Source organism: Anomaloglossus baeobatrachus, unplaced genomic scaffold (genome assembly GCF_048569485.1).
Source record: "Anomaloglossus baeobatrachus isolate aAnoBae1 unplaced genomic scaffold, aAnoBae1.hap1 Scaffold_2825, whole genome shotgun sequence".
Lineage (NCBI taxonomy): Eukaryota > Metazoa > Chordata > Amphibia > Anura > Aromobatidae > Anomaloglossus > Anomaloglossus baeobatrachus.
The window spans coordinates 48,198-67,372 of NW_027442297.1; the positions used below are offsets into that span (position 1 = coordinate 48,198).

General features: G+C 46.3%; 12 non-coding genes across 12 annotated transcripts; all 12 read left to right on the top strand.

The window, feature by feature from the left end:
- Positions 1–904: 904 nt before the first annotated feature.
- On the top strand, positions 905–1,095 carry LOC142266211 (U2 spliceosomal RNA). The gene has a single exon (XR_012732346.1). It is a non-coding gene; the product is annotated as a U2 spliceosomal RNA (small nuclear RNA).
- Positions 1,096–2,482: 1,387 nt separating this feature from the next.
- LOC142266212 (U2 spliceosomal RNA) lies at positions 2,483–2,673 on the top strand. The gene has a single exon (XR_012732347.1). It is a non-coding gene; the product is annotated as a U2 spliceosomal RNA (small nuclear RNA).
- A 1,387-nt stretch (positions 2,674–4,060) lies between these two features.
- Positions 4,061–4,251, top strand: LOC142266213 (U2 spliceosomal RNA). Its single transcript, XR_012732348.1, has one exon. It is a non-coding gene; the product is annotated as a U2 spliceosomal RNA (small nuclear RNA).
- A 1,387-nt stretch (positions 4,252–5,638) lies between these two features.
- Positions 5,639–5,829, top strand: LOC142266214 (U2 spliceosomal RNA). Its single transcript, XR_012732349.1, has one exon. It is a non-coding gene; the product is annotated as a U2 spliceosomal RNA (small nuclear RNA).
- A 1,387-nt stretch (positions 5,830–7,216) lies between these two features.
- Positions 7,217–7,407, top strand: LOC142266216 (U2 spliceosomal RNA). Its single transcript, XR_012732350.1, has one exon. It is a non-coding gene; the product is annotated as a U2 spliceosomal RNA (small nuclear RNA).
- Positions 7,408–8,794: 1,387 nt separating this feature from the next.
- LOC142266217 (U2 spliceosomal RNA) lies at positions 8,795–8,985 on the top strand. The gene has a single exon (XR_012732351.1). It is a non-coding gene; the product is annotated as a U2 spliceosomal RNA (small nuclear RNA).
- A 1,387-nt stretch (positions 8,986–10,372) lies between these two features.
- On the top strand, positions 10,373–10,563 carry LOC142266219 (U2 spliceosomal RNA). Its single transcript, XR_012732353.1, has one exon. It is a non-coding gene; the product is annotated as a U2 spliceosomal RNA (small nuclear RNA).
- Positions 10,564–11,950: 1,387 nt separating this feature from the next.
- LOC142266220 (U2 spliceosomal RNA) lies at positions 11,951–12,141 on the top strand. The gene has a single exon (XR_012732354.1). It is a non-coding gene; the product is annotated as a U2 spliceosomal RNA (small nuclear RNA).
- Positions 12,142–13,528: 1,387 nt separating this feature from the next.
- Positions 13,529–13,719, top strand: LOC142266221 (U2 spliceosomal RNA). Its single transcript, XR_012732355.1, has one exon. It is a non-coding gene; the product is annotated as a U2 spliceosomal RNA (small nuclear RNA).
- A 1,387-nt stretch (positions 13,720–15,106) lies between these two features.
- On the top strand, positions 15,107–15,297 carry LOC142266222 (U2 spliceosomal RNA). Its single transcript, XR_012732356.1, has one exon. It is a non-coding gene; the product is annotated as a U2 spliceosomal RNA (small nuclear RNA).
- A 1,387-nt stretch (positions 15,298–16,684) lies between these two features.
- Positions 16,685–16,875, top strand: LOC142266223 (U2 spliceosomal RNA). Its single transcript, XR_012732357.1, has one exon. It is a non-coding gene; the product is annotated as a U2 spliceosomal RNA (small nuclear RNA).
- Positions 16,876–18,262: 1,387 nt separating this feature from the next.
- Positions 18,263–18,453, top strand: LOC142266224 (U2 spliceosomal RNA). The gene has a single exon (XR_012732358.1). It is a non-coding gene; the product is annotated as a U2 spliceosomal RNA (small nuclear RNA).
- Positions 18,454–19,175: the final 722 nt, after the last annotated feature.

Genomic DNA, 19,175 nt, shown 5'->3' on the forward strand with positions numbered 1-19,175 from the left:
GCTCTTGGACATTCTAAAAGAGAGGTCATGATAGACATTGAGCTTCTGAGCTCAATTGGGGACAGTCATGGGTGATGAATGTTTGCAACCTACTGCGAAGCCTCATACCGCAATATAAGGAACGTCAAATACTAAGAAAGGGCGGCCTATGAAAGAATTACTACTTTCAATAAGTACACTTAAACGGCTAATTGGGAATAGAAAAACTGTAAAAAGCCCTCTGAGAAAGCCCCCCTCTAACCTTTGATAGTAAGCTTTTCTGTAGTCTGCCTGTTGATGTATTTTCCGTTTGAACTGTGCACAACATGAAGAGACGGAACACTGGCGGCTTGTCACAATGCCCCCCGATGACATCACAATAGCGCTGCTGCCTAGAAAACAAGCTGCGCAGAAGAAGTTGTTCTTTGGGTGGGAGGGTGGGCTAGTGGAAGGAGGGGGCAATCTCTTTTTTTCCCGGGTGGTAGGGGGATGACAGGAGAAGGGAAGCGGGTGGTGAGAAAGGTACAGAGGGCAGGGTTTGGGGGCTGGGAAGGAAAGGGAAAAGATTAGGGTTTGGGGATGATGAAAGGGCTTTCTACGGGTAAGGATGGCAAAGGGTGGCAGTGACGGAAAGTCAGGCAACCTGTCCTGTCCGTCTTTTTGTATCGTGAATTGGAAAGACTGCAAGGGGGAGGGGAGTTGCTTGCGCCCTAAAGGAGGAGTTATTCAGATTCATTGCAGTGGGCGGCGGCTGCAAAACGCACCATTCTTCTTGTTTTGGCTCTGCAAAGCAGCCTTTTCAAGGGTTGGCTTGGGTGACAAAATGTCTTGTGTAGGCGTGGGTTTGTCTCCCTCTCGCTCTCTCTCCCTAAGATGTGTCCGGCATAGGCCAGGGTGCCACTCGAGGCCCAAACCAATTCTGGTTATCGCTTCTCGGCCTTTTGGCTAAGATCAAGTGTAGTATCTGTTCTTATCAGTTTAATATCTGATACGTCCCCTATCTGGGGACCATATATTAAATGGATTTTTAGAACAGGGAGATGGAAAAAGAGCTTGCTCTGTCCACTCCACGCATTGACCTGGTATTGCAGTACCTCCAGGAACGGTGCACCCCTTCTTAACCCAGTTTCCAAAAGCAGAACTCAATTCACCTGATTCATATTAGCCCGATTTAATGAATTGGAAGAAAGCATACGTCTTCATATGCACCTCAATTTGGCCCATTCACTTTTCACACTTCCTCCTTTTGTTTTTTATCTTTCACACTTTTGACTTTCTTTATTCATCCAAATAGCAAACTCATCACCACTCAACCTGACCAACTCGGCTATGTCCCCGTGCTGCAGTTCTCTGTCTTATCTAGATCATTTGCAATTGAATGGAATAGATCCCTTTTGGACAAAGTGGATTCACCTGCTGCTGCAGTGACCACAGGTGTGATAACATCTAGAATTGGCATCTGGTGCGATCTCTCCGCTTCCACTCCAAAGAAAGTTACCTGTTTATTCCTATCATGCATTGGTTTTTGGGGTTTTCTTTGAGTAATGATGATCTCTTTAGTAGTCTGTTGGCGCCCTCTCCTGGAGGAATAGTTTGCTTGCTCTTGGACATTCTAAAAGAGAGGTCATGATAGACATTGAGCTTCTGAGCTCAATTGGGGACAGTCATGGGTGATGAATGTTTGCAACCTACTGCGAAGCCTCATACCGCAATATAAGGAACGTCAAATACTAAGAAAGGGCGGCCTATGAAAGAATTACTACTTTCAATAAGTACACTTAAACGGCTAATTGGGAATAGAAAAACTGTAAAAAGCCCTCTGAGAAAGCCCCCCTCTAACCTTTGATAGTAAGCTTTTCTGTAGTCTGCCTGTTGATGTATTTTCCGTTTGAACTGTGCACAACATGAAGAGACGGAACACTGGCGGCTTGTCACAATGCCCCCCGATGACATCACAATAGCGCTGCTGCCTAGAAAACAAGCTGCGCAGAAGAAGTTGTTCTTTGGGTGGGAGGGTGGGCTAGTGGAAGGAGGGGGCAATCTCTTTTTTTCCCGGGTGGTAGGGGGATGACAGGAGAAGGGAAGCGGGTGGTGAGAAAGGTACAGAGGGCAGGGTTTGGGGGCTGGGAAGGAAAGGGAAAAGATTAGGGTTTGGGGATGATGAAAGGGCTTTCTACGGGTAAGGATGGCAAAGGGTGGCAGTGACGGAAAGTCAGGCAACCTGTCCTGTCCGTCTTTTTGTATCGTGAATTGGAAAGACTGCAAGGGGGAGGGGAGTTGCTTGCGCCCTAAAGGAGGAGTTATTCAGATTCATTGCAGTGGGCGGCGGCTGCAAAACGCACCATTCTTCTTGTTTTGGCTCTGCAAAGCAGCCTTTTCAAGGGTTGGCTTGGGTGACAAAATGTCTTGTGTAGGCGTGGGTTTGTCTCCCTCTCGCTCTCTCTCCCTAAGATGTGTCCGGCATAGGCCAGGGTGCCACTCGAGGCCCAAACCAATTCTGGTTATCGCTTCTCGGCCTTTTGGCTAAGATCAAGTGTAGTATCTGTTCTTATCAGTTTAATATCTGATACGTCCCCTATCTGGGGACCATATATTAAATGGATTTTTAGAACAGGGAGATGGAAAAAGAGCTTGCTCTGTCCACTCCACGCATTGACCTGGTATTGCAGTACCTCCAGGAACGGTGCACCCCTTCTTAACCCAGTTTCCAAAAGCAGAACTCAATTCACCTGATTCATATTAGCCCGATTTAATGAATTGGAAGAAAGCATACGTCTTCATATGCACCTCAATTTGGCCCATTCACTTTTCACACTTCCTCCTTTTGTTTTTTATCTTTCACACTTTTGACTTTCTTTATTCATCCAAATAGCAAACTCATCACCACTCAACCTGACCAACTCGGCTATGTCCCCGTGCTGCAGTTCTCTGTCTTATCTAGATCATTTGCAATTGAATGGAATAGATCCCTTTTGGACAAAGTGGATTCACCTGCTGCTGCAGTGACCACAGGTGTGATAACATCTAGAATTGGCATCTGGTGCGATCTCTCCGCTTCCACTCCAAAGAAAGTTACCTGTTTATTCCTATCATGCATTGGTTTTTGGGGTTTTCTTTGAGTAATGATGATCTCTTTAGTAGTCTGTTGGCGCCCTCTCCTGGAGGAATAGTTTGCTTGCTCTTGGACATTCTAAAAGAGAGGTCATGATAGACATTGAGCTTCTGAGCTCAATTGGGGACAGTCATGGGTGATGAATGTTTGCAACCTACTGCGAAGCCTCATACCGCAATATAAGGAACGTCAAATACTAAGAAAGGGCGGCCTATGAAAGAATTACTACTTTCAATAAGTACACTTAAACGGCTAATTGGGAATAGAAAAACTGTAAAAAGCCCTCTGAGAAAGCCCCCCTCTAACCTTTGATAGTAAGCTTTTCTGTAGTCTGCCTGTTGATGTATTTTCCGTTTGAACTGTGCACAACATGAAGAGACGGAACACTGGCGGCTTGTCACAATGCCCCCCGATGACATCACAATAGCGCTGCTGCCTAGAAAACAAGCTGCGCAGAAGAAGTTGTTCTTTGGGTGGGAGGGTGGGCTAGTGGAAGGAGGGGGCAATCTCTTTTTTTCCCGGGTGGTAGGGGGATGACAGGAGAAGGGAAGCGGGTGGTGAGAAAGGTACAGAGGGCAGGGTTTGGGGGCTGGGAAGGAAAGGGAAAAGATTAGGGTTTGGGGATGATGAAAGGGCTTTCTACGGGTAAGGATGGCAAAGGGTGGCAGTGACGGAAAGTCAGGCAACCTGTCCTGTCCGTCTTTTTGTATCGTGAATTGGAAAGACTGCAAGGGGGAGGGGAGTTGCTTGCGCCCTAAAGGAGGAGTTATTCAGATTCATTGCAGTGGGCGGCGGCTGCAAAACGCACCATTCTTCTTGTTTTGGCTCTGCAAAGCAGCCTTTTCAAGGGTTGGCTTGGGTGACAAAATGTCTTGTGTAGGCGTGGGTTTGTCTCCCTCTCGCTCTCTCTCCCTAAGATGTGTCCGGCATAGGCCAGGGTGCCACTCGAGGCCCAAACCAATTCTGGTTATCGCTTCTCGGCCTTTTGGCTAAGATCAAGTGTAGTATCTGTTCTTATCAGTTTAATATCTGATACGTCCCCTATCTGGGGACCATATATTAAATGGATTTTTAGAACAGGGAGATGGAAAAAGAGCTTGCTCTGTCCACTCCACGCATTGACCTGGTATTGCAGTACCTCCAGGAACGGTGCACCCCTTCTTAACCCAGTTTCCAAAAGCAGAACTCAATTCACCTGATTCATATTAGCCCGATTTAATGAATTGGAAGAAAGCATACGTCTTCATATGCACCTCAATTTGGCCCATTCACTTTTCACACTTCCTCCTTTTGTTTTTTATCTTTCACACTTTTGACTTTCTTTATTCATCCAAATAGCAAACTCATCACCACTCAACCTGACCAACTCGGCTATGTCCCCGTGCTGCAGTTCTCTGTCTTATCTAGATCATTTGCAATTGAATGGAATAGATCCCTTTTGGACAAAGTGGATTCACCTGCTGCTGCAGTGACCACAGGTGTGATAACATCTAGAATTGGCATCTGGTGCGATCTCTCCGCTTCCACTCCAAAGAAAGTTACCTGTTTATTCCTATCATGCATTGGTTTTTGGGGTTTTCTTTGAGTAATGATGATCTCTTTAGTAGTCTGTTGGCGCCCTCTCCTGGAGGAATAGTTTGCTTGCTCTTGGACATTCTAAAAGAGAGGTCATGATAGACATTGAGCTTCTGAGCTCAATTGGGGACAGTCATGGGTGATGAATGTTTGCAACCTACTGCGAAGCCTCATACCGCAATATAAGGAACGTCAAATACTAAGAAAGGGCGGCCTATGAAAGAATTACTACTTTCAATAAGTACACTTAAACGGCTAATTGGGAATAGAAAAACTGTAAAAAGCCCTCTGAGAAAGCCCCCCTCTAACCTTTGATAGTAAGCTTTTCTGTAGTCTGCCTGTTGATGTATTTTCCGTTTGAACTGTGCACAACATGAAGAGACGGAACACTGGCGGCTTGTCACAATGCCCCCCGATGACATCACAATAGCGCTGCTGCCTAGAAAACAAGCTGCGCAGAAGAAGTTGTTCTTTGGGTGGGAGGGTGGGCTAGTGGAAGGAGGGGGCAATCTCTTTTTTTCCCGGGTGGTAGGGGGATGACAGGAGAAGGGAAGCGGGTGGTGAGAAAGGTACAGAGGGCAGGGTTTGGGGGCTGGGAAGGAAAGGGAAAAGATTAGGGTTTGGGGATGATGAAAGGGCTTTCTACGGGTAAGGATGGCAAAGGGTGGCAGTGACGGAAAGTCAGGCAACCTGTCCTGTCCGTCTTTTTGTATCGTGAATTGGAAAGACTGCAAGGGGGAGGGGAGTTGCTTGCGCCCTAAAGGAGGAGTTATTCAGATTCATTGCAGTGGGCGGCGGCTGCAAAACGCACCATTCTTCTTGTTTTGGCTCTGCAAAGCAGCCTTTTCAAGGGTTGGCTTGGGTGACAAAATGTCTTGTGTAGGCGTGGGTTTGTCTCCCTCTCGCTCTCTCTCCCTAAGATGTGTCCGGCATAGGCCAGGGTGCCACTCGAGGCCCAAACCAATTCTGGTTATCGCTTCTCGGCCTTTTGGCTAAGATCAAGTGTAGTATCTGTTCTTATCAGTTTAATATCTGATACGTCCCCTATCTGGGGACCATATATTAAATGGATTTTTAGAACAGGGAGATGGAAAAAGAGCTTGCTCTGTCCACTCCACGCATTGACCTGGTATTGCAGTACCTCCAGGAACGGTGCACCCCTTCTTAACCCAGTTTCCAAAAGCAGAACTCAATTCACCTGATTCATATTAGCCCGATTTAATGAATTGGAAGAAAGCATACGTCTTCATATGCACCTCAATTTGGCCCATTCACTTTTCACACTTCCTCCTTTTGTTTTTTATCTTTCACACTTTTGACTTTCTTTATTCATCCAAATAGCAAACTCATCACCACTCAACCTGACCAACTCGGCTATGTCCCCGTGCTGCAGTTCTCTGTCTTATCTAGATCATTTGCAATTGAATGGAATAGATCCCTTTTGGACAAAGTGGATTCACCTGCTGCTGCAGTGACCACAGGTGTGATAACATCTAGAATTGGCATCTGGTGCGATCTCTCCACTTCCACTCCAAAGAAAGTTACCTGTTTATTCCTATCATGCATTGGTTTTTGGGGTTTTCTTTGAGTAATGATGATCTCTTTAGTAGTCTGTTGGCGCCCTCTCCTGGAGGAATAGTTTGCTTGCTCTTGGACATTCTAAAAGAGAGGTCATGATAGACATTGAGCTTCTGAGCTCAATTGGGGACAGTCATGGGTGATGAATGTTTGCAACCTACTGCGAAGCCTCATACCGCAATATAAGGAACGTCAAATACTAAGAAAGGGCGGCCTATGAAAGAATTACTACTTTCAATAAGTACACTTAAACGGCTAATTGGGAATAGAAAAACTGTAAAAAGCCCTCTGAGAAAGCCCCCCTCTAACCTTTGATAGTAAGCTTTTCTGTAGTCTGCCTGTTGATGTATTTTCCGTTTGAACTGTGCACAACATGAAGAGACGGAACACTGGCGGCTTGTCACAATGCCCCCCGATGACATCACAATAGCGCTGCTGCCTAGAAAACAAGCTGCGCAGAAGAAGTTGTTCTTTGGGTGGGAGGGTGGGCTAGTGGAAGGAGGGGGCAATCTCTTTTTTTCCCGGGTGGTAGGGGGATGACAGGAGAAGGGAAGCGGGTGGTGAGAAAGGTACAGAGGGCAGGGTTTGGGGGCTGGGAAGGAAAGGGAAAAGATTAGGGTTTGGGGATGATGAAAGGGCTTTCTACGGGTAAGGATGGCAAAGGGTGGCAGTGACGGAAAGTCAGGCAACCTGTCCTGTCCGTCTTTTTGTATCGTGAATTGGAAAGACTGCAAGGGGGAGGGGAGTTGCTTGCGCCCTAAAGGAGGAGTTATTCAGATTCATTGCAGTGGGCGGCGGCTGCAAAACGCACCATTCTTCTTGTTTTGGCTCTGCAAAGCAGCCTTTTCAAGGGTTGGCTTGGGTGACAAAATGTCTTGTGTAGGCGTGGGTTTGTCTCCCTCTCGCTCTCTCTCCCTAAGATGTGTCCGGCATAGGCCAGGGTGCCACTCGAGGCCCAAACCAATTCTGGTTATCGCTTCTCGGCCTTTTGGCTAAGATCAAGTGTAGTATCTGTTCTTATCAGTTTAATATCTGATACGTCCCCTATCTGGGGACCATATATTAAATGGATTTTTAGAACAGGGAGATGGAAAAAGAGCTTGCTCTGTCCACTCCACGCATTGACCTGGTATTGCAGTACCTCCAGGAACGGTGCACCCCTTCTTAACCCAGTTTCCAAAAGCAGAACTCAATTCACCTGATTCATATTAGCCCGATTTAATGAATTGGAAGAAAGCATACGTCTTCATATGCACCTCAATTTGGCCCATTCACTTTTCACACTTCCTCCTTTTGTTTTTTATCTTTCACACTTTTGACTTTCTTTATTCATCCAAATAGCAAACTCATCACCACTCAACCTGACCAACTCGGCTATGTCCCCGTGCTGCAGTTCTCTGTCTTATCTAGATCATTTGCAATTGAATGGAATAGATCCCTTTTGGACAAAGTGGATTCACCTGCTGCTGCAGTGACCACAGGTGTGATAACATCTAGAATTGGCATCTGGTGCGATCTCTCCGCTTCCACTCCAAAGAAAGTTACCTGTTTATTCCTATCATGCATTGGTTTTTGGGGTTTTCTTTGAGTAATGATGATCTCTTTAGTAGTCTGTTGGCGCCCTCTCCTGGAGGAATAGTTTGCTTGCTCTTGGACATTCTAAAAGAGAGGTCATGATAGACATTGAGCTTCTGAGCTCAATTGGGGACAGTCATGGGTGATGAATGTTTGCAACCTACTGCGAAGCCTCATACCGCAATATAAGGAACGTCAAATACTAAGAAAGGGCGGCCTATGAAAGAATTACTACTTTCAATAAGTACACTTAAACGGCTAATTGGGAATAGAAAAACTGTAAAAAGCCCTCTGAGAAAGCCCCCCTCTAACCTTTGATAGTAAGCTTTTCTGTAGTCTGCCTGTTGATGTATTTTCCGTTTGAACTGTGCACAACATGAAGAGACGGAACACTGGCGGCTTGTCACAATGCCCCCCGATGACATCACAATAGCGCTGCTGCCTAGAAAACAAGCTGCGCAGAAGAAGTTGTTCTTTGGGTGGGAGGGTGGGCTAGTGGAAGGAGGGGGCAATCTCTTTTTTTCCCGGGTGGTAGGGGGATGACAGGAGAAGGGAAGCGGGTGGTGAGAAAGGTACAGAGGGCAGGGTTTGGGGGCTGGGAAGGAAAGGGAAAAGATTAGGGTTTGGGGATGATGAAAGGGCTTTCTACGGGTAAGGATGGCAAAGGGTGGCAGTGACGGAAAGTCAGGCAACCTGTCCTGTCCGTCTTTTTGTATCGTGAATTGGAAAGACTGCAAGGGGGAGGGGAGTTGCTTGCGCCCTAAAGGAGGAGTTATTCAGATTCATTGCAGTGGGCGGCGGCTGCAAAACGCACCATTCTTCTTGTTTTGGCTCTGCAAAGCAGCCTTTTCAAGGGTTGGCTTGGGTGACAAAATGTCTTGTGTAGGCGTGGGTTTGTCTCCCTCTCGCTCTCTCTCCCTAAGATGTGTCCGGCATAGGCCAGGGTGCCACTCGAGGCCCAAACCAATTCTGGTTATCGCTTCTCGGCCTTTTGGCTAAGATCAAGTGTAGTATCTGTTCTTATCAGTTTAATATCTGATACGTCCCCTATCTGGGGACCATATATTAAATGGATTTTTAGAACAGGGAGATGGAAAAAGAGCTTGCTCTGTCCACTCCACGCATTGACCTGGTATTGCAGTACCTCCAGGAACGGTGCACCCCTTCTTAACCCAGTTTCCAAAAGCAGAACTCAATTCACCTGATTCATATTAGCCCGATTTAATGAATTGGAAGAAAGCATACGTCTTCATATGCACCTCAATTTGGCCCATTCACTTTTCACACTTCCTCCTTTTGTTTTTTATCTTTCACACTTTTGACTTTCTTTATTCATCCAAATAGCAAACTCATCACCACTCAACCTGACCAACTCGGCTATGTCCCCGTGCTGCAGTTCTCTGTCTTATCTAGATCATTTGCAATTGAATGGAATAGATCCCTTTTGGACAAAGTGGATTCACCTGCTGCTGCAGTGACCACAGGTGTGATAACATCTAGAATTGGCATCTGGTGCGATCTCTCCGCTTCCACTCCAAAGAAAGTTACCTGTTTATTCCTATCATGCATTGGTTTTTGGGGTTTTCTTTGAGTAATGATGATCTCTTTAGTAGTCTGTTGGCGCCCTCTCCTGGAGGAATAGTTTGCTTGCTCTTGGACATTCTAAAAGAGAGGTCATGATAGACATTGAGCTTCTGAGCTCAATTGGGGACAGTCATGGGTGATGAATGTTTGCAACCTACTGCGAAGCCTCATACCGCAATATAAGGAACGTCAAATACTAAGAAAGGGCGGCCTATGAAAGAATTACTACTTTCAATAAGTACACTTAAACGGCTAATTGGGAATAGAAAAACTGTAAAAAGCCCTCTGAGAAAGCCCCCCTCTAACCTTTGATAGTAAGCTTTTCTGTAGTCTGCCTGTTGATGTATTTTCCGTTTGAACTGTGCACAACATGAAGAGACGGAACACTGGCGGCTTGTCACAATGCCCCCCGATGACATCACAATAGCGCTGCTGCCTAGAAAACAAGCTGCGCAGAAGAAGTTGTTCTTTGGGTGGGAGGGTGGGCTAGTGGAAGGAGGGGGCAATCTCTTTTTTTCCCGGGTGGTAGGGGGATGACAGGAGAAGGGAAGCGGGTGGTGAGAAAGGTACAGAGGGCAGGGTTTGGGGGCTGGGAAGGAAAGGGAAAAGATTAGGGTTTGGGGATGATGAAAGGGCTTTCTACGGGTAAGGATGGCAAAGGGTGGCAGTGACGGAAAGTCAGGCAACCTGTCCTGTCCGTCTTTTTGTATCGTGAATTGGAAAGACTGCAAGGGGGAGGGGAGTTGCTTGCGCCCTAAAGGAGGAGTTATTCAGATTCATTGCAGTGGGCGGCGGCTGCAAAACGCACCATTCTTCTTGTTTTGGCTCTGCAAAGCAGCCTTTTCAAGGGTTGGCTTGGGTGACAAAATGTCTTGTGTAGGCGTGGGTTTGTCTCCCTCTCGCTCTCTCTCCCTAAGATGTGTCCGGCATAGGCCAGGGTGCCACTCGAGGCCCAAACCAATTCTGGTTATCGCTTCTCGGCCTTTTGGCTAAGATCAAGTGTAGTATCTGTTCTTATCAGTTTAATATCTGATACGTCCCCTATCTGGGGACCATATATTAAATGGATTTTTAGAACAGGGAGATGGAAAAAGAGCTTGCTCTGTCCACTCCACGCATTGACCTGGTATTGCAGTACCTCCAGGAACGGTGCACCCCTTCTTAACCCAGTTTCCAAAAGCAGAACTCAATTCACCTGATTCATATTAGCCCGATTTAATGAATTGGAAGAAAGCATACGTCTTCATATGCACCTCAATTTGGCCCATTCACTTTTCACACTTCCTCCTTTTGTTTTTTATCTTTCACACTTTTGACTTTCTTTATTCATCCAAATAGCAAACTCATCACCACTCAACCTGACCAACTCGGCTATGTCCCCGTGCTGCAGTTCTCTCTCTTATCTAGATCATTTGCAATTGAATGGAATAGATCCCTTTTGGACAAAGTGGATTCACCTGCTGCTGCAGTGACCACAGGTGTGATAACATCTAGAATTGGCATCTGGTGCGATCTCTCCGCTTCCACTCCAAAGAAAGTTACCTGTTTATTCCTATCATGCATTGGTTTTTGGGGTTTTCTTTGAGTAATGATGATCTCTTTAGTAGTCTGTTGGCGCCCTCTCCTGGAGGAATAGTTTGCTTGCTCTTGGACATTCTAAAAGAGAGGTCATGATAGACATTGAGCTTCTGAGCTCAATTGGGGACAGTCATGGGTGATGAATGTTTGCAACCTACTGCGAAGCCTCATACCGCAATATAAGGAACGTCAAATACTAAGAAAGGGCGGCCTATGAAAGAATTACTACTTTCAATAAGTACACTTAAACGGCTAATTGGGAATAGAAAAACTGTAAAAAGCCCTCTGAGAAAGCCCCCCTCTAACCTTTGATAGTAAGCTTTTCTGTAGTCTGCCTGTTGATGTATTTTCCGTTTGAACTGTGCACAACATGAAGAGACGGAACACTGGCGGCTTGTCACAATGCCCCCCGATGACATCACAATAGCGCTGCTGCCTAGAAAACAAGCTGCGCAGAAGAAGTTGTTCTTTGGGTGGGAGGGTGGGCTAGTGGAAGGAGGGGGCAATCTCTTTTTTTCCCGGGTGGTAGGGGGATGACAGGAGAAGGGAAGCGGGTGGTGAGAAAGGTACAGAGGGCAGGGTTTGGGGGCTGGGAAGGAAAGGGAAAAGATTAGGGTTTGGGGATGATGAAAGGGCTTTCTACGGGTAAGGATGGCAAAGGGTGGCAGTGACGGAAAGTCAGGCAACCTGTCCTGTCCGTCTTTTTGTATCGTGAATTGGAAAGACTGCAAGGGGGAGGGGAGTTGCTTGCGCCCTAAAGGAGGAGTTATTCAGATTCATTGCAGTGGGCGGCGGCTGCAAAACGCACCATTCTTCTTGTTTTGGCTCTGCAAAGCAGCCTTTTCAAGGGTTGGCTTGGGTGACAAAATGTCTTGTGTAGGCGTGGGTTTGTCTCCCTCTCGCTCTCTCTCCCTAAGATGTGTCCGGCATAGGCCAGGGTGCCACTCGAGGCCCAAACCAATTCTGGTTATCGCTTCTCGGCCTTTTGGCTAAGATCAAGTGTAGTATCTGTTCTTATCAGTTTAATATCTGATACGTCCCCTATCTGGGGACCATATATTAAATGGATTTTTAGAACAGGGAGATGGAAAAAGAGCTTGCTCTGTCCACTCCACGCATTGACCTGGTATTGCAGTACCTCCAGGAACGGTGCACCCCTTCTTAACCCAGTTTCCAAAAGCAGAACTCAATTCACCTGATTCATATTAGCCCGATTTAATGAATTGGAAGAAAGCATACGTCTTCATATGCACCTCAATTTGGCCCATTCACTTTTCACACTTCCTCCTTTTGTTTTTTATCTTTCACACTTTTGACTTTCTTTATTCATCCAAATAGCAAACTCATCACCACTCAACCTGACCAACTCGGCTATGTCCCCGTGCTGCAGTTCTCTGTCTTATCTAGATCATTTGCAATTGAATGGAATAGATCCCTTTTGGACAAAGTGGATTCACCTGCTGCTGCAGTGACCACAGGTGTGATAACATCTAGAATTGGCATCTGGTGCGATCTCTCCGCTTCCACTCCAAAGAAAGTTACCTGTTTATTCCTATCATGCATTGGTTTTTGGGGTTTTCTTTGAGTAATGATGATCTCTTTAGTAGTCTGTTGGCGCCCTCTCCTGGAGGAATAGTTTGCTTGCTCTTGGACATTCTAAAAGAGAGGTCATGATAGACATTGAGCTTCTGAGCTCAATTGGGGACAGTCATGGGTGATGAATGTTTGCAACCTACTGCGAAGCCTCATACCGCAATATAAGGAACGTCAAATACTAAGAAAGGGCGGCCTATGAAAGAATTACTACTTTCAATAAGTACACTTAAACGGCTAATTGGGAATAGAAAAACTGTAAAAAGCCCTCTGAGAAAGCCCCCCTCTAACCTTTGATAGTAAGCTTTTCTGTAGTCTGCCTGTTGATGTATTTTCCGTTTGAACTGTGCACAACATGAAGAGACGGAACACTGGCGGCTTGTCACAATGCCCCCCGATGACATCACAATAGCGCTGCTGCCTAGAAAACAAGCTGCGCAGAAGAAGTTGTTCTTTGGGTGGGAGGGTGGGCTAGTGGAAGGAGGGGGCAATCTCTTTTTTTCCCGGGTGGTAGGGGGATGACAGGAGAAGGGAAGCGGGTGGTGAGAAAGGTACAGAGGGCAGGGTTTGGGGGCTGGGAAGGAAAGGGAAAAGATTAGGGTTTGGGGATGATGAAAGGGCTTTCTACGGGTAAGGATGGCAAAGGGTGGCAGTGACGGAAAGTCAGGCAACCTGTCCTGTCCGTCTTTTTGTATCGTGAATTGGAAAGACTGCAAGGGGGAGGGGAGTTGCTTGCGCCCTAAAGGAGGAGTTATTCAGATTCATTGCAGTGGGCGGCGGCTGCAAAACGCACCATTCTTCTTGTTTTGGCTCTGCAAAGCAGCCTTTTCAAGGGTTGGCTTGGGTGACAAAATGTCTTGTGTAGGCGTGGGTTTGTCTCCCTCTCGCTCTCTCTCCCTAAGATGTGTCCGGCATAGGCCAGGGTGCCACTCGAGGCCCAAACCAATTCTGGTTATCGCTTCTCGGCCTTTTGGCTAAGATCAAGTGTAGTATCTGTTCTTATCAGTTTAATATCTGATACGTCCCCTATCTGGGGACCATATATTAAATGGATTTTTAGAACAGGGAGATGGAAAAAGAGCTTGCTCTGTCCACTCCACGCATTGACCTGGTATTGCAGTACCTCCAGGAACGGTGCACCCCTTCTTAACCCAGTTTCCAAAAGCAGAACTCAATTCACCTGATTCATATTAGCCCGATTTAATGAATTGGAAGAAAGCATACGTCTTCATATGCACCTCAATTTGGCCCATTCACTTTTCACACTTCCTCCTTTTGTTTTTTATCTTTCACACTTTTGACTTTCTTTATTCATCCAAATAGCAAACTCATCACCACTCAACCTGACCAACTCGGCTATGTCCCCGTGCTGCAGTTCTCTGTCTTATCTAGATCATTTGCAATTGAATGGAATAGATCCCTTTTGGACAAAGTGGATTCACCTGCTGCTGCAGTGACCACAGGTGTGATAACATCTAGAATTGGCATCTGGTGCGATCTCTCCGCTTCCACTCCAAAGAAAGTTACCTGTTTATTCCTATCATGCATTGGTTTTTGGGGTTTTCTTTGAGTAATGATGATCTCTTTAGTAGTCTGTTGGCGCCCTCTCCTGGAGGAATAGTTTGCTTGCTCTTGGACATTCTAAAAGAGAGGTCATGATAGACATTGAGCTTCTGAGCTCAATTGGGGACAGTCATGGGTGATGAATGTTTGCAACCTACTGCGAAGCCTCATACCGCAATATAAGGAACGTCAAATACTAAGAAAGGGCGGCCTATGAAAGAATTACTACTTTCAATAAGTACACTTAAACGGCTAATTGGGAATAGAAAAACTGTAAAAAGCCCTCTGAGAAAGCCCCCCTCTAACCTTTGATAGTAAGCTTTTCTGTAGTCTGCCTGTTGATGTATTTTCCGTTTGAACTGTGCACAACATGAAGAGACGGAACACTGGCGGCTTGTCACAATGCCCCCCGATGACATCACAATAGCGCTGCTGCCTAGAAAACAAGCTGCGCAGAAGAAGTTGTTCTTTGGGTGGGAGGGTGGGCTAGTGGAAGGAGGGGGCAATCTCTTTTTTTCCCGGGTGGTAGGGGGATGACAGGAGAAGGGAAGCGGGTGGTGAGAAAGGTACAGAGGGCAGGGTTTGGGGGCTGGGAAGGAAAGGGAAAAGATTAGGGTTTGGGGATGATGAAAGGGCTTTCTACGGGTAAGGATGGCAAAGGGTGGCAGTGACGGAAAGTCAGGCAACCTGTCCTGTCCGTCTTTTTGTATCGTGAATTGGAAAGACTGCAAGGGGGAGGGGAGTTGCTTGCGCCCTAAAGGAGGAGTTATTCAGATTCATTGCAGTGGGCGGCGGCTGCAAAACGCACCATTCTTCTTGTTTTGGCTCTGCAAAGCAGCCTTTTCAAGGGTTGGCTTGGGTGACAAAATGTCTTGTGTAGGCGTGGGTTTGTCTCCCTCTCGCTCTCTCTCCCTAAGATGTGTCCGGCATAGGCCAGGGTGCCACTCGAGGCCCAAACCAATTCTGGTTATCGCTTCTCGGCCTTTTGGCTAAGATCAAGTGTAGTATCTGTTCTTATCAGTTTAATATCTGATACGTCCCCTATCTGGGGACCATATATTAAATGGATTTTTAGAACAGGGAGATGGAAAAAGAGCTTGCTCTGTCCACTCCACGCATTGACCTGGTATTGCAGTACCTCCAGGAACGGTGCACCCCTTCTTAACCCAGTTTCCAAAAGCAGAACTCAATTCACCTGATTCATATTAGCCCGATTTAATGAATTGGAAGAAAGCATACGTCTTCATATGCACCTCAATTTGGCCCATTCACTTTTCACACTTCCTCCTTTTGTTTTTTATCTTTCACACTTTTGACTTTCTTTATTCATCCAAATAGCAAACTCATCACCACTCAACCTGACCAACTCGGCTATGTCCCCGTGCTGCAGTTCTCTGTCTTATCTAGATCATTTGCAATTGAATGGAATAGATCCCTTTTGGACAAAGTGGATTCACCTGCTGCTGCAGTGACCACAGGTGTGATAACATCTAGAATTGGCATCTGGTGCGATCTCTCCGCTTCCACTCCAAAGAAAGTTACCTGTTTATTCCTATCATGCATTGGTTTTTGGGGTTTTCTTTGAGTAATGATGATCTCTTTAGTAGTCTGTTGGCGCCCTCTCCTGGAGGAATAGTTTGCTTGCTCTTGGACATTCTAAAAGAGAGGTCATGATAGACATTGAGCTTCTGAGCTCAATTGGGGACAGTCATGGGTGATGAATGTTTGCAACCTACTGCGAAGCCTCATACCGCAATATAAGGAACGTCAAATACTAAGAAAGGGCGGCCTATGAAAGAATTACTACTTTCAATAAGTACACTTAAACGGCTAATTGGGAATAGAAAAACTGTAAAAAGCCCTCTGAGAAAGCCCCCCTCTAACCTTTGATAGTAAGCTTTTCTGTAGTCTGCCTGTTGATGTATTTTCCGTTTGAACTGTGCACAACATGAAGAGACGGAACACTGGCGGCTTGTCACAATGCCCCCCGATGACATCACAATAGCGCTGCTGCCTAGAAAACAAGCTGCGCAGAAGAAGTTGTTCTTTGGGTGGGAGGGTGGGCTAGTGGAAGGAGGGGGCAATCTCTTTTTTTCCCGGGTGGTAGGGGGATGACAGGAGAAGGGAAGCGGGTGGTGAGAAAGGTACAGAGGGCAGGGTTTGGGGGCTGGGAAGGAAAGGGAAAAGATTAGGGTTTGGGGATGATGAAAGGGCTTTCTACGGGTAAGGATGGCAAAGGGTGGCAGTGACGGAAAGTCAGGCAACCTGTCCTGTCCGTCTTTTTGTATCGTGAATTGGAAAGACTGCAAGGGGGAGGGGAGTTGCTTGCGCCCTAAAGGAGGAGTTATTCAGATTCATTGCAGTGGGCGGCGGCTGCAAAACGCACCATTCTTCTTGTTTTGGCTCTGCAAAGCAGCCTTTTCAAGGGTTGGCTTGGGTGACAAAATGTCTTGTGTAGGCGTGGGTTTGTCTCCCTCTCGCTCTCTCTCCCTAAGATGTGTCCGGCATAGGCCAGGGTGCCACTCGAGGCCCAAACCAATTCTGGTTATCGCTTCTCGGCCTTTTGGCTAAGATCAAGTGTAGTATCTGTTCTTATCAGTTTAATATCTGATACGTCCCCTATCTGGGGACCATATATTAAATGGATTTTTAGAACAGGGAGATGGAAAAAGAGCTTGCTCTGTCCACTCCACGCATTGACCTGGTATTGCAGTACCTCCAGGAACGGTGCACCCCTTCTTAACCCAGTTTCCAAAAGCAGAACTCAATTCACCTGATTCATATTAGCCCGATTTAATGAATTGGAAGAAAGCATACGTCTTCATATGCACCTCAATTTGGCCCATTCACTTTTCACACTTCCTCCTTTTGTTTTTTATCTTTCACACTTTTGACTTTCTTTATTCATCCAAATAGCAAACTCATCACCACTCAACCTGACCAACTCGGCTATGTCCCCGTGCTGCAGTTCTCTGTCTTATCTAGATCATTTGCAATTGAATGGAATAGATCCCTTTTGGACAAAGTGGATTCACCTGCTGCTGCAGTGACCACAGGTGTGATAACATCTAGAATTGGCATCTGGTGCGATCTCTCCGCTTCCACTCCAAAGAAAGTTACCTGTTTATTCCTATCATGCATTGGTTTTTGGGGTTTTCTTTGAGTAATGATGATCTCTTTAGTAGTCTGTTGGCGCCCTCTCCTGGAGGAATAGTTTGCTTGCTCTTGGACATTCTAAAAGAGAGGTCATGATAGACATTGAGCTTCTGAGCTCAATTGGGGACAGTCATGGGTGATGAATGTTTGCAACCTACTGCGAAGCCTCATACCGCAATATAAGGAACGTCAAATACTAAGAAAGGGCGGCCTATGAAAGAATTACTACTTTCAATAAGTACACTTAAACGGCTAATTGGGAATAGAAAAACTGTAAAAAGCCCTCTGAGAAAGCCCCCCTCTAACCTTTGATAGTAAGCTTTTCTGTAGTCTGCCTGTTGATGTATTTTCCGTTTGAACTGTGCACAACATGAAGAGACGGAACACTGGCGGCTTGTCACAATGCCCCCCGATGACATCACAATAGCGCTGCTGCCTAGAAAACAAGCTGCGCAGAAGAAGTTGTTCTTTGGGTGGGAGGGTGGGCTAGTGGAAGGAGGGGGCAATCTCTTTTTTTCCCGGGTGGTAGGGGGATGACAGGAGAAGGGAAGCGGGTGGTGAGAAAGGTACAGAGGGCAGGGTTTGGGGGCTGGGAAGGAAAGGGAAAAGATTAGGGTTTGGGGATGATGAAAGGGCTTTCTACGGGTAAGGATGGCAAAGGGTGGCAGTGACGGAAAGTCAGGCAACCTGTCCTGTCCGTCTTTTTGTATCGTGAATTGGAAAGACTGCAAGGGGGAGGGGAGTTGCTTGCGCCCTAAAGGAGGAGTTATTCAGATTCATTGCAGTGGGCGGCGGCTGCAAAACGCACCATTCTTCTTGTTTTGGCTCTGCAAAGCAGCCTTTTCAAGGGTTGGCTTGGGTGACAAAATGTCTTGTGTAGGCGTGGGTTTGTCTCCCTCTCGCTCTCTCTCCCTAAGATGTGTCCGGCATAGGCCAGGGTGCCACTCGAGGCCCAAACCAATTCTGGTTATCGCTTCTCGGCCTTTTGGCTAAGATCAAGTGTAGTATCTGTTCTTATCAGTTTAATATCTGATACGTCCCCTATCTGGGGACCATATATTAAATGGATTTTTAGAACAGGGAGATGGAAAAAGAGCTTGCTCTGTCCACTCCACGCATTGACCTGGTATTGCAGTACCTCCAGGAACGGTGCACCCCTTCTTAACCCAGTTTCCAAAAGCAGAACTCAATTCACCTGATTCATATTAGCCCGATTTAATGAATTGGAAGAAAGCATACGTCTTCATATGCACCTCAATTTGGCCCATTCACTTTTCACACTTCCTCCTTTTGTTTTTTATCTTTCACACTTTTGACTTTCTTTATTCATCCAAATAGCAAACTCATCACCACTCAACCTGACCAACTCGGCTATGTCCCCGTGCTGCAGTTCTCTGTCTTATCTAGATCATTTGCAATTGAATGGAATAGATCCCTTTTGGACAAAGTGGATTCACCTGCTGCTGCAGTGACCACAGGTGTGATAACATCTAGAATTGGCATCTGGTGCGATCTCTCCGCTTCCACTCCAAAGAAAGTTACCTGTTTATTCCTATCATGCATTGGTTTTTGGGGTTTTCTTTGAGTAATGATGATCTCTTTAGTAGTCTGTTGGCGCCCTCTCCTGGAGGAATAGTTTGCTTGCTCTTGGACATTCTAAAAGAGAGGTCATGATAGACATTGAGCTTCTGAGCTCAATTGGGGACAGTCATGGGTGATGAATGTTTGCAACCTACTGCGAAGCCTCATACCGCAATATAAGGAACGTCAAATACTAAGAAAGGGCGGCCTATGAAAGAATTACTACTTTCAATAAGTACACTTAAACGGCTAATTGGGAATAGAAAAACTGTAAAAAGCCCTCTGAGAAAGCCCCCCTCTA